This window comes from Cnephaeus nilssonii, assembly GCF_951640355.1.
Source record: "Cnephaeus nilssonii genome assembly, chromosome: 15".
Lineage (NCBI taxonomy): Eukaryota > Metazoa > Chordata > Mammalia > Chiroptera > Vespertilionidae > Cnephaeus > Cnephaeus nilssonii.
The window spans coordinates 36,616,979-36,629,788 of NC_137086.1; the positions used below are offsets into that span (position 1 = coordinate 36,616,979).

General features: G+C 37.9%; 1 protein-coding gene across 6 annotated transcripts in view; it reads right to left on the bottom strand.

Moving 5' to 3' along the window:
• The window catches only part of WDPCP (WD repeat containing planar cell polarity effector), a 257,997-nt gene that overhangs the window by 182,085 nt on the left and 63,102 nt on the right, over positions 1-12,810 (bottom strand). The window lies entirely within an intron of this gene.

Consider the following 12,810-nt stretch of genomic DNA (forward strand, 5'->3'; position numbering starts at 1 on the left):
CAGGAAAAATCCTATGTTCTTTCCTTGGCTGTTGACTTCTCAGCTGACTTCCAGACAATATCTCACCTGGTTTCCCTCTCTTTAGCTGCTACTCTATTCTACACCAATCTCCCTCTACACCAGTGGTTCTGAACTCAGGATGATTTGGGCCACCCGGGGACATATGGCAATGTCTGGAGACATTGTGATTTGTCACAGCCTCTATATGTTAGCCATGTCCACTGAGGCTCACCTAAGAGAGTGCTTATAAATAAGTTGCTATAGAGGCAAAGGTGTTTTCCATATCTCCATCAAGCAGACTTGGGGAGTCCTCAAATTCTAACACTTTTCTCACATATAGAAAGGTAAGAAATGAGAACTTGGTCAGATATCTTGAGTGGAGTGGTGGGCACTGCCCAGTTCAGAACAGGACCTGGAGGAAGCCTGTTCCATAGTCTCTAACCAAGTTCAGGGCTATGGCTCTGATGACTAATACCAGTTGTCAAGACAGAAAGAGCCCCAGGCAGGTCAGAAAGCTGTGGCAGCTTGATACAAATATCCTGTAAGAACACCTCCTTGCTTTCTTTCCAAGTCTCCGCTCACCAATCAGCCTTCTTATCTTTAACTTAGTCTCTTGAGTAATTCATCCATCAGGTGGGAATGCCCCAAGCAAATGAGCAAGGTTTATGATGCCAAATATAACTCGCACTGTGAATTAGTAAACTACAATGACAGTTAATAAATCAGTTGCTTTGGAGTTTAGTTACTGTGAATGTTGTTAGTACAAGAAAACAAATGAAGATAACATAAGAGATAGATAAGTTTAATTAATCAGAAATTTTCTGCTGAAAATACACTGGGGAGGAAATTTTTAGAAGTTGCAGACCTACATGAATAGCATCATCCCATTTTATTAGGGGGAAAGTAGGTGTGGTATGTGTATAAATACATATTACAGAAATTGTCTATATAAACACAAGAAAATGTCAGAAAAAATATGTCCAAACTGTTGATAGTAGGTACTATCAACTCCTCAAAGAGATGGAATTGGGGAGCTAAAGGCATGAACTTTAACTCTTACCTAATAGTTTTTAAAATATATATATTTTAAATTGATTTCAGAGAGGAAGGGAGAGGGAGGAAGATAGAAACCTCAATGATGAGACAGAATCATCCATTGGCTGCTTCCTGCATACCCCCTACTGGGGATGGAGTCCACAACCCAGGCCCTTGACCAGAATCGAACCTGGGACTCTTCAGTCCACAGGCCAATGCTCTATCCACTGAACCAAACCAGCTAGGGCCCTGATAGACTTTTTTAAAATTGGGATTATGAATGATGTTTTACTTTTTATGTATTATTTGGTATTTTTCTATAAAACATTTTAAAAATAAAGAAACAGTTCTTAAAACATGCCCATAAATATACTATTTTATGTTTTTAAAGAGATGTGGTTTTAAAGAGATGCTTTTATGCCACATGTGTTTCTAAGAAGTCAGAATTTGAATCACACTGAAAATGAACTATAATAGAGGCTCCTTATCCAAAGCATCAAGTAGGAAACTGAACTGAGTCCCTCTCCTCTGCAATCTAACTTAGTAAAAAAAAATTTTTAAGATACCTTTTTCTTATCATATTGCCTCATTAGATTGTTCACCCATATCCAATTTCTTTATGTACTAAAAAAATTATTCCTAACAATTGTAAGGTATGGTACACCCAAACTACGGATTACCAAATGAGGTAGGTGTAGATTACTGACATTGTGTTGTACATTGTTATGTGTAGCACTTACAGAACAATATATAGAGAGAAATTCCATTTACTTAAAAAACATATATAATGATGAGTGCTTGTAAATGCATGAAGGACATAAAACTGTTGACTGTGGTTACCACAGAGAGAGGAATAAACTTGAGGTAGAGGGGCACTTTTACTTTTTACCATATCTGTATGTATGCCATCTTACAGTGATCAGGAATAATCTTCATTTTTTTACATTTTAAAACATTAAAAGTGGGAATAAAGATCACCACTAAATCTTTTTTTTTTAGTTCCTTTGGTTTGAGATGACTATTTTTAATTGCTCACCTTTACTCAAAGACTTCAAATTCACCAGTAAATTCTGATTCTCTTCGATTTTTGTCAGATTTACCATTTTTAATTTACTTCCTTTTCCATTTTCTTTTACAGAACCATACTCAAAAGCTGCCCTATAGTATATACTAATGTAGCATTTCCAAAGCATAGTCCATGAGGTGCTAATCTTTGATGATGTTCAAAAAAAGCAGGCTTGGACACTGTATATAAGAGCCTCCTCTGGAAGACTATTCCCTCAGTTAATTTAAACACACACACACACACACACACACACACACACACACACACACACCCTTAATATGCTATGGGGTATCTTCCTACATCAACACAGAGTATTATGATGGGCTTAAGGATAGCAGGGATTTCTTAGGATAAGTACTGTTAAAGTGTTACTACTGCTTTTTGTTGAGTTAGGCACATAAAACCACAAAAATCTTTAAAAACAAGAATCCATCACAAAATATTGAGCAGTGAGCGTTACAACTTCTCCCAAATAGTTTATCATTTCGTCTTTAACGGAACCAGGCACAGTCCCTGCCCTCCTGGAACTTTCAGTCAAATTGATGAGGTATATAGTAATTAAAAAGTCACACAATGAATATCAAACTGGAACTGCAGTGAGTGCCAAAAAGGACACGGTGTTGTAACAGCAAATAATAGAGATCGAGTTTGTCAGGGAAAGCTTCCCTTAAGAAGTGGTAATTGGTGGACTGAGATCTAAGGATAAGACTGTGTTACCTCAGAGAAAGGAGACTAAAGGGCATCTTAGGCAGAGCCAGAAACAATTCGTGCAAAGGCCCTGAAGCAAGAGAAAGCATGTCGAGCGACAGAAGCCTGGTACGCTAGGGCACTGAGATTGAAAGAGGGTATACTGAGAGATGAAATTAAAAAGGTAAACATATTGGGACCAGTTTAGCTTGGCCTTTATCTTAAGAATAGTGTGATGCTATCATTTTAAAAATTCAATGTAATGACTTGATTTTTGGAAAAGATAATACACTCATCATGTTCCAGAAGAAGACAATAAATTATAGAGGCATACAATTAAAAGTCTTATTCCTATTCCTGTACCCCTCCCACCTATGCTTCCTACTCTGTCCTAGTTAATCACAGTTTCTTATCTATTCTCCAGCGCTGTAGAAGGGTTTTGAGCAGGTTCGTTTTTTAAAATAACCATTATGGCTACAGTGTGGAGGACAGACTGATAGAGAGCAAAAATGGAAGTAGGTAGAAGAGTCGGAAGAAAGAGGTGAGGTGGCTCTGACTAAAGTGATGAGCCAAGAGAGGGGGAGCCTCTGGCAGATGTGAGAAAGATTTAGAAGATAAAATGAACAAGAATCAGAGATTAGTTGGAAGTGCGTGGGGGCACGTGGCATGTTGGGTGAAGAACAGAATGATTTCAAGGATAAACAGATGACTTCCTGGTTTCTGGTTTCCATAAGTAGATGAAAGGTAAGGCCATTCACTGAGATTAGAATGGTGGGAGAGAAGCAGGTAGGGGACTCTGAATTCCACTTTAAAGATACTGTGTGTTTGAAATATTTTTTAAGGTGCCCAAGGGGAGACATCCAGTAGGCAGCTGGATTTATGGATTTGGGGCATTGGGCTAGAGGTCTGAGCTCTAGAGAGAAGCCACTAAAGCTCTGGATATAAATTTGATAACCTCGCAGTTCAGAGTGAAGAGAAGAGGGCTTAGAATTGGGCCTTGAGAAATTCTAACATTCAAGGACAGAGGGAAGAAACATGGGCCTGAAAAGGAGACAGAGAAGAATGCCAGAGAGGTAGAAAAATAATAGAAGAGCAGTGCCATAGGAACTAACAGAAAAAGTATTTCAAGAACAATGGAGTGGTCAGTAGTGTTAAATTCTCCCTTGTATTTAAGATTATCCTGTTTTTAAAAATTCTATTGGGGCCTGACTGGTTTGGCTCAGTGGATAGAGCATCAGCCTGCGGACTGGGGGGTCCCGGGTTCAATTCCAGTCAAGGGCATGTACCTTGGTTGCGGGCACATCCCCAGAGGGGGATGTGCAGGAGGCAGCTAATCGATGTTTCTAACTTTCTATCCCTCTCCCTTCCTCTCTGTAAAAAATCAATAAAATACATTAAAAAAAATTCTATTGGGTTTAGGAATTTGGCGCGCGCGCGCGCGCGTGCGTGCGTGCGTGCGTGTGTGTGTGTGTGTGGTTTTGTTTTGTGGGTGTTTTTTTGGGTGACTTTTTGTTTTGTTTTGTAAACTTAGTAGAAAGTTTTTCTTCTGTAATATTCAGGAGAAAAGCACAATTGAAGTTGATTGAATGCTGAATAAGCAATAAGGAAATGGAGAATCCAAATAGTGATAATTCTTTGAAGAAATTTGATTATGAAGGAAAGGAATAAGACATATTTATCTCAGGTACCACTAAGAGTTGTGATTTATTTAAATAGAAAAGACTTGAGGTTATTTAAAGGTTGAATGGGAATCTCAAGGGACCCAAATAGTCAAAACAATTTTGAAAAAGAAGCAAGTTAGGACTCACACTTCCTGGTATCAAAACTTATAAAGCCACACTAATCAAAACAGTTGATGCTGGCATAAAGACAGACCTACAGACCAGTGGATTAGAATGGAGAGAGCCCATAAATAAACCCTCACACATATGGTCAAATGATCTACCACAAGAGCATCAAGACCATTCAATAAGAAAAGGAGAGTCTCTTCAACAAGTGATGCTGGAAAAACTGAATATCCACATGAAAAAAAAAAAAAGTAAAAATTGGTTTTTATCTCATACTATACACAAAAATTAACTCAAAATGGTTTAAAGACCCCAAACTACAAAACTCCTTGAAGAAACGATAGGGAAAAGTTTCATGACACTGGATTTGACAATTTCTTGGATATGACACCAAAAGCATAGACCACAAAAGCAAAAGTAGACAAATAGGATTCTATCAAACTTTAAAACTTTTGTGTACCAAAGGACAGAATCAATAGAGTGAAAAGGCAATCTACAGAGTGGAAGAAAATATGTGCAAATCACATATCTGACAAAGGGTTAATAGCCAGAATATATATTTTAAAGGTCCTATTACTCAACAACAAAAAATAAAATACCCCAATTAAAATATGTGCAATGAAGTTTAATAGACATTTCAATGGCCAACAAGCATATGAAAAAAATGTTCAACATCACTAATCAATAGAGAAATGCAAATCAAAACAACAAGATATCACCTTACACCCATTAGTATAGCTACTATAAAAAAAAAAAGTGTTAGGATGGGGAAAAAGTGGAACCATTGTGCACTATTGATGGAACAGTAAAATGATGTGACCTCTATGGAAAACAGTATGGAAGTTCTGCAAAAGATTAAAAATAGAGCTATCATCTAATTCTGCAATCCCACTTATGAGTATACTAGAGGCCTGGTGCACGAAAATTGGTGCACGGGAGGGGGAGGAGGTCCCTCAGCCTGACCTGTGCCCTTGAGGGATGTCCAAATGCCCTGGAGGCAGGAGAGGCCGCCACCGCCACTGCGCTCACCAGCCATCAGCCCGGCTTCTGGCTGAGCGGTGCTCTCCCTGTGGGAACGCACTGACCACAAGGGGGCAGCTCCTACATTGAATGTCTGCCCCCTGGTGGTCAGTGCGTGTCATAGCGACTGGTCGTTCTGCTGTTTGGTCAATTTGCATATTACCCTTTTATTATATGGGATAGCTAAAAAATTCAAACAAGAGTCTCAAAGAAATACATGCAAACCCATGTTCATAGCAGCGTTATTCACAAACAGATAAACAAAATGTGATATACATAGAATGCAATTGTATTATTTTCTTTCTTAAAGAAAATCTTGTCATATGCTGCAATATAGATGAACCATGAGGACATTATGTTGAATGAAATAAGCCAGTCACAGAAGGGCAAACACTGCATGATTCTACTTAAAGGAGGTTATCTAAAATAATCAAACTCATAGAAGCAGAGAGTAGAGGGTGGTTGACAGGCTGGGGGAGGGAAAAGGGAAGCTGTATTTAAGAGGTATAGAGTTTTCAGTGTGCAAGATGAAAAAGTTCTAGAGATCTCTTTCACAATAACATAAATATACTTAACACTACTCAACTGTACACTTAACAATGGTTATTGTGATAAACGTTATATTATGTTTTAACCACAATAAAAATGTTTAACTAAAAAAATATTTAGATTGATTGGGAAGATCCAGTTGACAGAAAGTTTAAATTTATTTATTTAAAAAGCAAGTATCTGTGACAGAAAGTTTTAAGCATTTTACATATATTAACTTAATTCTTATAATAAACCTATGAGTTAGATACTTTTATCTTCATTTTATAGTTAATCACTCTGGCATGAATAGGTGAAGTAACTTCCCTGAAGTCACACTGTTAGTAAAGCCAAAAGTGATACCAAGAAGAAATAATTTGCGCTTTCCACACCTATGCTGTGCATAAGAGAAGTGACCATCATGTGGGGTCCTGAGAAGGCCAGAGGCAATGGGGTCCAAAGTTTAGACCAGAGGTTCCCATACTTTCTCAGTCCATAGCACTCTTTGCATCTCAGTCATTTTATGGTGCCTTTTGGCCAAAAGAAATACCTGCCGTCCATTTAATAAACAGACTCAAACAACTTAATCATCATGTCCTAACAACTTAGTAGCCATTTGAGAATGTAACAGAAACTGAAAAAAAAAAAAATTCTGATTTAATTCCGAAATAACCACAACTACATACTAATAAGTTGCATGCATTAATGAAGTTGGGCACTACACAACTTCTCCAACCTTGGAATCAGATTGGACAACCTCACCCTTGTTCCTGTTCTAAGTTAATTGTTGAGTGGTACTTGCTTTGTATTACAGCAAGCCCTAAAAATCCAGCTTCATAAAGATATGACACCCTTGGAAGGAATGCAGTGTCATCTAATGTGAAACTCTGCACTAACCTGGAGCCACTTATCTGTACAGTGCCCAACAGAAGTCTTGTGTTTTCCAAAATTTTTAACTATCCTGCAAGACTCCGGTAAATTCACTGCAATCCTCAGGGTGTCTCAGCACACAGTTTGAGAACTGTGGGTCTAGCTGGAATCCTTGACCTTAGGTCGGAGTAGGGACTGTTGCCCTACCATGGCAGGATGATGGACACAGACATAGTGGAAGTTTATATGCTTGGCACACAGTGTACTTGGATCTCACAATGCAACCTCGGATTCTAGTTAGTCCAAGGAGACTACCAAATGACAGGCACTTCACTGCGAGGAGCCACTGTGAGTACTTTATATACAACACTACTTTATGGGAAGCACAGTTATGACTGCTTTTCATTTCATCGTTACTTAAGCAGCATATCTGCTAACCTAATAGTTGTTGTGTGTGTTTTTTTAACTTTAGGGTATAAATTACAATTTGGCAAAAGCACTTGACGTGTTTTCTTTATCGGCTACATTGGCATATATATGTATAACATAATATTCTCAAATATCAGTAATGTAAAGTTGATGAGTTCTCACACCCAATCTTAGATTATTTTAGTTTATACATTTCTAACTGGCTCATTCCAAATTGTGCGTCTAAAAGAAAGTTCTAAATTTAAAGTAAGCCATGTTTTAAGTTTTTGTGTAAAAATTTTGTATAGGTATTTAAATATAATACATTAAAAGTTTTCTCATTAGCTCTGGCCAGTATGGCTCGTTGGCTGGAGTATTGTCTCGTATACCAAAAGGTTGCGGTTTGGCCAGTCACGATGTACACCCAGGTTTCGGGTTCAATCCCCAGTCGAGGCACATGCGGGAGACAATTGATGTTTCTCTCTCACATCAATGTTTCTCTCTCTTTCTCCCTCTAATATAATTTTTTTAAAAAAGTCTTCTCATTAGCTAGTTATGAAAGCAATTTTACTTACCCTTTAAAAAGCAGATGTTTGGTATGTGTTTGTTTCTACTTTGTAAAATATATATCAAAATCAAAATAAAGGAATTATATAATAAAGAGGTAATATGCAAATTGACCCTCACACCCTCGCATCACAAGATGGCCACCCTCACGTTGTCACAAGATGGCTGGCAGGGAAGGGCAGTTGGGGGTGACCAGGCCTGCAGAAGAGGGCAGTTGGGGGTGATTGGGTGGCAGGGGAGGGCATTTGGGGGCAACCAGGCATGCAGGGGAGGGCAGTTGGGGGCGACCAGGCCTGCAGGGGAGGGCAGTTGGGTGTGATGGGGCTGGCAGGGGAGCAGTTAGGTGTCAATCATGCCGACAGGGGAGCGGTTAGGTGTCAATCAGGCTGGCAGGGGAGCGGTTAGGGGGCAATCAGGCAGGCAGACAGGCGAGTGGTTAGGAGCCAGCAGTCCCGGATTGTGAGAGGGATGTCCGACTGCCAGTTTAGGTCCAATCCCTGTGGGCCTAAACCAGCAGTTGGACATCCCCCGAGGGGTCCAAGATTGCAGAGGGTGCAGGCTGGGCTGAGGGACACCCCCTCCCCCCAGTGTACAAATTTCATGCACCGGGCCTCTAGTTTCTAAATATGTTGTGTCACTTAGAATTGCATTCAGGTGCATGTAACATAAACCTAAAAAAATCGTTACTTAACTGAATGGGAGCTTGTTTTTCCTAAGAGAACAAGAAATCTGGAGTTATGCAGTCCATGGCTGATAAGACATCTCCACACTATCTATCATCAGGTTCCAGGCACCTACTGTCCATTCCCTTCTCCTTTATTAAGTGGCTTTTCATCAGCATTACTCCAGCAATTATCCCTTTTCCTGCATCAAATTTTACCCCACTGGATCACTCCCATTAGCAAACCAACAGAAATAGATGTTATTTATCCCAGATAAATAAGAAAATAAACCTCTTTTGACCCCACCTCTCCTGCCCTATTTCTTTATTTTCCTTTATAACATAACCCTTTCTTATGCTGTAAACCTCTAATTTCTTTCCTCCCATTATCTCTTAAAATGCATTCCAATCAGGCTTCTGCCCACACCATCTACTGAAACTGCTCATATCCAGGTCACCCATGACCTGTGTGTTACTCTATCCCAAGCATGTCAAACTCGTGGCCGGTGGAGCATGTGGCCCACTAGCCGCAAGTTTGACATACTTGCTCCATCCAATAGTCAATCTCAGACATCCTGTTACTGGTATCTTACATACAGTTATACCTGATTTTCTTCTTGGAACTTAATTTCCTGGACACCATACTGCCTTCAGTGTGGTCTACCTCTTTGGCTAGTACTTCTTATCTCCTTTCTCCATCTCTCCAATCCCCAAATGCTGGAGGACCCAGGGATCAGCCCTTCAGTCTCCTCCCTAGGTGATCTTCAGCAACCTTTTGGCTTTAATACCATCTGTGGGGTTTCCTCACGAAGTTATCCCTCTAGCTCAGACCTTTCTCTGAACTACAGATTCCTATAACCAACTGTCTATTTGATTTCTCCACCTGAATATCTAATGGGCATTTCAAACATTGATGTCCAAAACTAAGCTCCTGATGTTTCCTCAAAATTGTTCTCAATCTCCCCTTTACAGTGAATGGCAACTCTATTGCTCAGAAATTTCTTCTATACTCCACATATGATCCATCAACAAATTCTGATGGCTCAAAATTTAAATTATACTCAGAATTTGGCCACTTCTCACCAGTTAACCATTCCCATAAGTCAAAACCACCATTATGACTCACCTGAACTATGGAAACAGCCTTTTAACTTATTTTCAATTTGATCTTTGTTCCCTTCAATCTATTTCAATCACAATAGCCAAATCGATCCAATTAAAAAGTAAATCAGATCAAGTTCCACCTCCACTCAAAAATCTTCAAGGGTTTCCCATCACACTTAGAGTTTAAGAAAAGTCCTTTCGGAGGCCTACAAGGCCTTATATAACTAGTCTCTCATTCCCTCTGGTCTCAATTCCTATACTCTTCTCTATCGTGGTATAAATTTAACAGTGTCTTAATGCTGAAACTTTTATTACCTAAGAATAGTTTGTTAAATGATTTTAGAAATTCAGAGCAGGAAATTATTCAGCACTTTCTTATAATGAAATCATTCTGGGAGACTGAAAAACAATGAGAAATGTATTTGATACCTAGTAAAACTAAACTCTGAATTATACCTCACACTTTTTATGGCATTTTAAACTAGGAATAGGCATAGTCTGGAAAACCAACTTCAAAAGGCAATTTTCATTCAGAACATATTGATTTATAAACTTATGAATTTGTAAGTGGAAATAATTATTTTTAAAATGATACAATTTGTATGTAACTGGATCAACAACATGAACTAAGCTCTGATAATGATGACAACCTATAAAATCTCAGTGTTCAACAGAGGGAAAATCTAAGCACTGACTGCATCTTCTGAAATCCTTTAAGTTGTTGTAGTTGCCTTGCTGATTTCTAAACAATTTGACTTTTTGGAGAAATAAGGAAGAAGACAACAAGATAAATTCCATAAATCCTAAATTTGCCATGGAGGGCAAGGATGAATAAAGATTTACCTGATGCACAGAAGAGGGATCCTAAGAGAGCTTATGGTGATGATTTATTTACTTTGCAACTAAGAAAGGCTTAAGGGAATCCTTTTAAACATTTAGCTTGCACCACCAAATTTTTAATTTACTGTAATATGAGAGATCTTTAGGAAAATACACATAGACATATTTTTAGAAGACCTAGCTAACAGTCCTGTCTAGAAACTAAGAAAGTGGATGGATCATGTTAAGAGGTCTCTCAAAGGCCCTAAAGATGTGGGGACTAACCCAGACTTGTGGGCAGGGTGGAGGTAAAGTTATCTTGTTAAAATATATCACATCAAGAGTGTGCTGGTTGTAAAAGATCTATTTTAGGAATATCTTATCAATCATAAAAATAAAGCACAAAATATAAAAAAAGGTAAGTTCCGCCTTAGTTCGGTGGCTCAGTTGGTTAGATTGTCTTCCCATACACCAAAAGGTTGGGAGTTCGATTCCTTGTCAGGGCACATACCTAGGTTGTGGATTAATCCCTGGTGGGGGCAAATACCAGAGGCAACCAATTGCTGATCACTGTTTCTCTCTCACATCTATGTTTCCCTCTCCCCACCTCTCTCTCTAAAATCAATAAACAAATACTCCCATGAGGATTTTAAAAAAGTAGACTCATTGGTATAACAGCATAAGAAAATAGTACTTCAAGTGGCTGTAAATTACAAAAGCAATTTTGTATATATTTATCATGCAAATTCCTTTTTTGAGTTGAATTAATTCACTAGTGAAGGACATTCCTCTCCATGCTCCCCCACACATACATACACCCAAAGTTGCTTATTAAATTAAAATGCAATAAAACCTATTTTAAAAGGATTGCCTATTGGGATGCTCCACTGCATATTTTAAGATACCTGACATGTTCCAACTTACCCTGTGCAACGGTAAGGGTGGAGGCCATGAGACACACCTCATACTATAGGTGGTAGGCATGCCCTCCAGTCAAATAATTTTATGCTTGCTTTTAAGGTGAGTAATGGCATTGAGAAGTACAATTTGAGTTGTACTAACTTTAAAACTTTCTGGAGCATATTTTATATTCAAGTTTTAAAGTCTGATTAAAACTTTTATGAAAACAAATTATGAATTTTTAAATAATCCCATTCTTTTGAATAGTATCCTAAATTGAATTTAAGAAGTATTATGGTTCTAAAAATATTAATTCAGCCTTGTTAAACAGTCTCTGGAAAATAATAATTTATGACAGTTGAGGAGGTAACTAAATAGTTACCCTCATGAGTAAAGTTGATGAGTTTAAACAAAAAAATGAGGAAAACTAGAGTCCACTAAAATGATAGTCTATACTCGAGTAGTAGATTAAGATTATGTTCCTAATTACTACCAAGTCAACGTTGTAGATTTATAGATAGAGCCATGAGCCTGAATTTCAGATAACAACAGACTTAAAGTAAGTCAAATTGTAAACAAATAATTTAAATTGATACAGAATATTCAATTCCATAAACGTTATAATTACCAGTAGAACTGATGTACCTTCATTATATGTATGAGTAGAATATGACTAACGATTCTTTTTATCATAAGCAAGTAAAATTTTTCTAAGCAAAAAGCCTATCAGCAAGGCTGAGGCATCTGTCCCTTATTTTGTGATCAATGAACACTAATTATGATGATGATGTCCTGAATCTAGACTTATTCAACATGTAACTCCCTGTCTAGGTCTTAATGGTGCTGTCCAATAAAAATTTTTTTGGTAGAAATGTACTGTATAGATATTGTCTACTGAACACTTAAAATGTGGGTAGTTCAACTGAGGAACTGAATTTTTAATTTAATTTAAATTTGTATTTAAATAGCCAGAGGTGACTAGTGGCTACCATATTAAACAGGACAGCTTAGAAGCTTAAAAAAAAAAGAATAATAACAGCAAATGTCTTATTATATTAGGTCTAACTCTAGTCTGTTTATTTCCATAAGCAAGGCATTCACAAATGTTTACAGAGTGGTATGCCAAAACACCTTTTGTCCTATAGTTCTACTTCATTCAAAAATATGATTACATTTATGCCAGTAAATATTTAATACAACAGTCAGACAATTCAAACCAAAAATACCACTGGGAAGATTTTTAGTAGTGCCTATAGTGTGTCAGTACAACTACACTGATTAATGAGGTAGCCTGGTGGCCTGTGTCAATCGGTCTCATGTTAGTTCTAGAATGACTAGAATTCAAACTATGAAATATC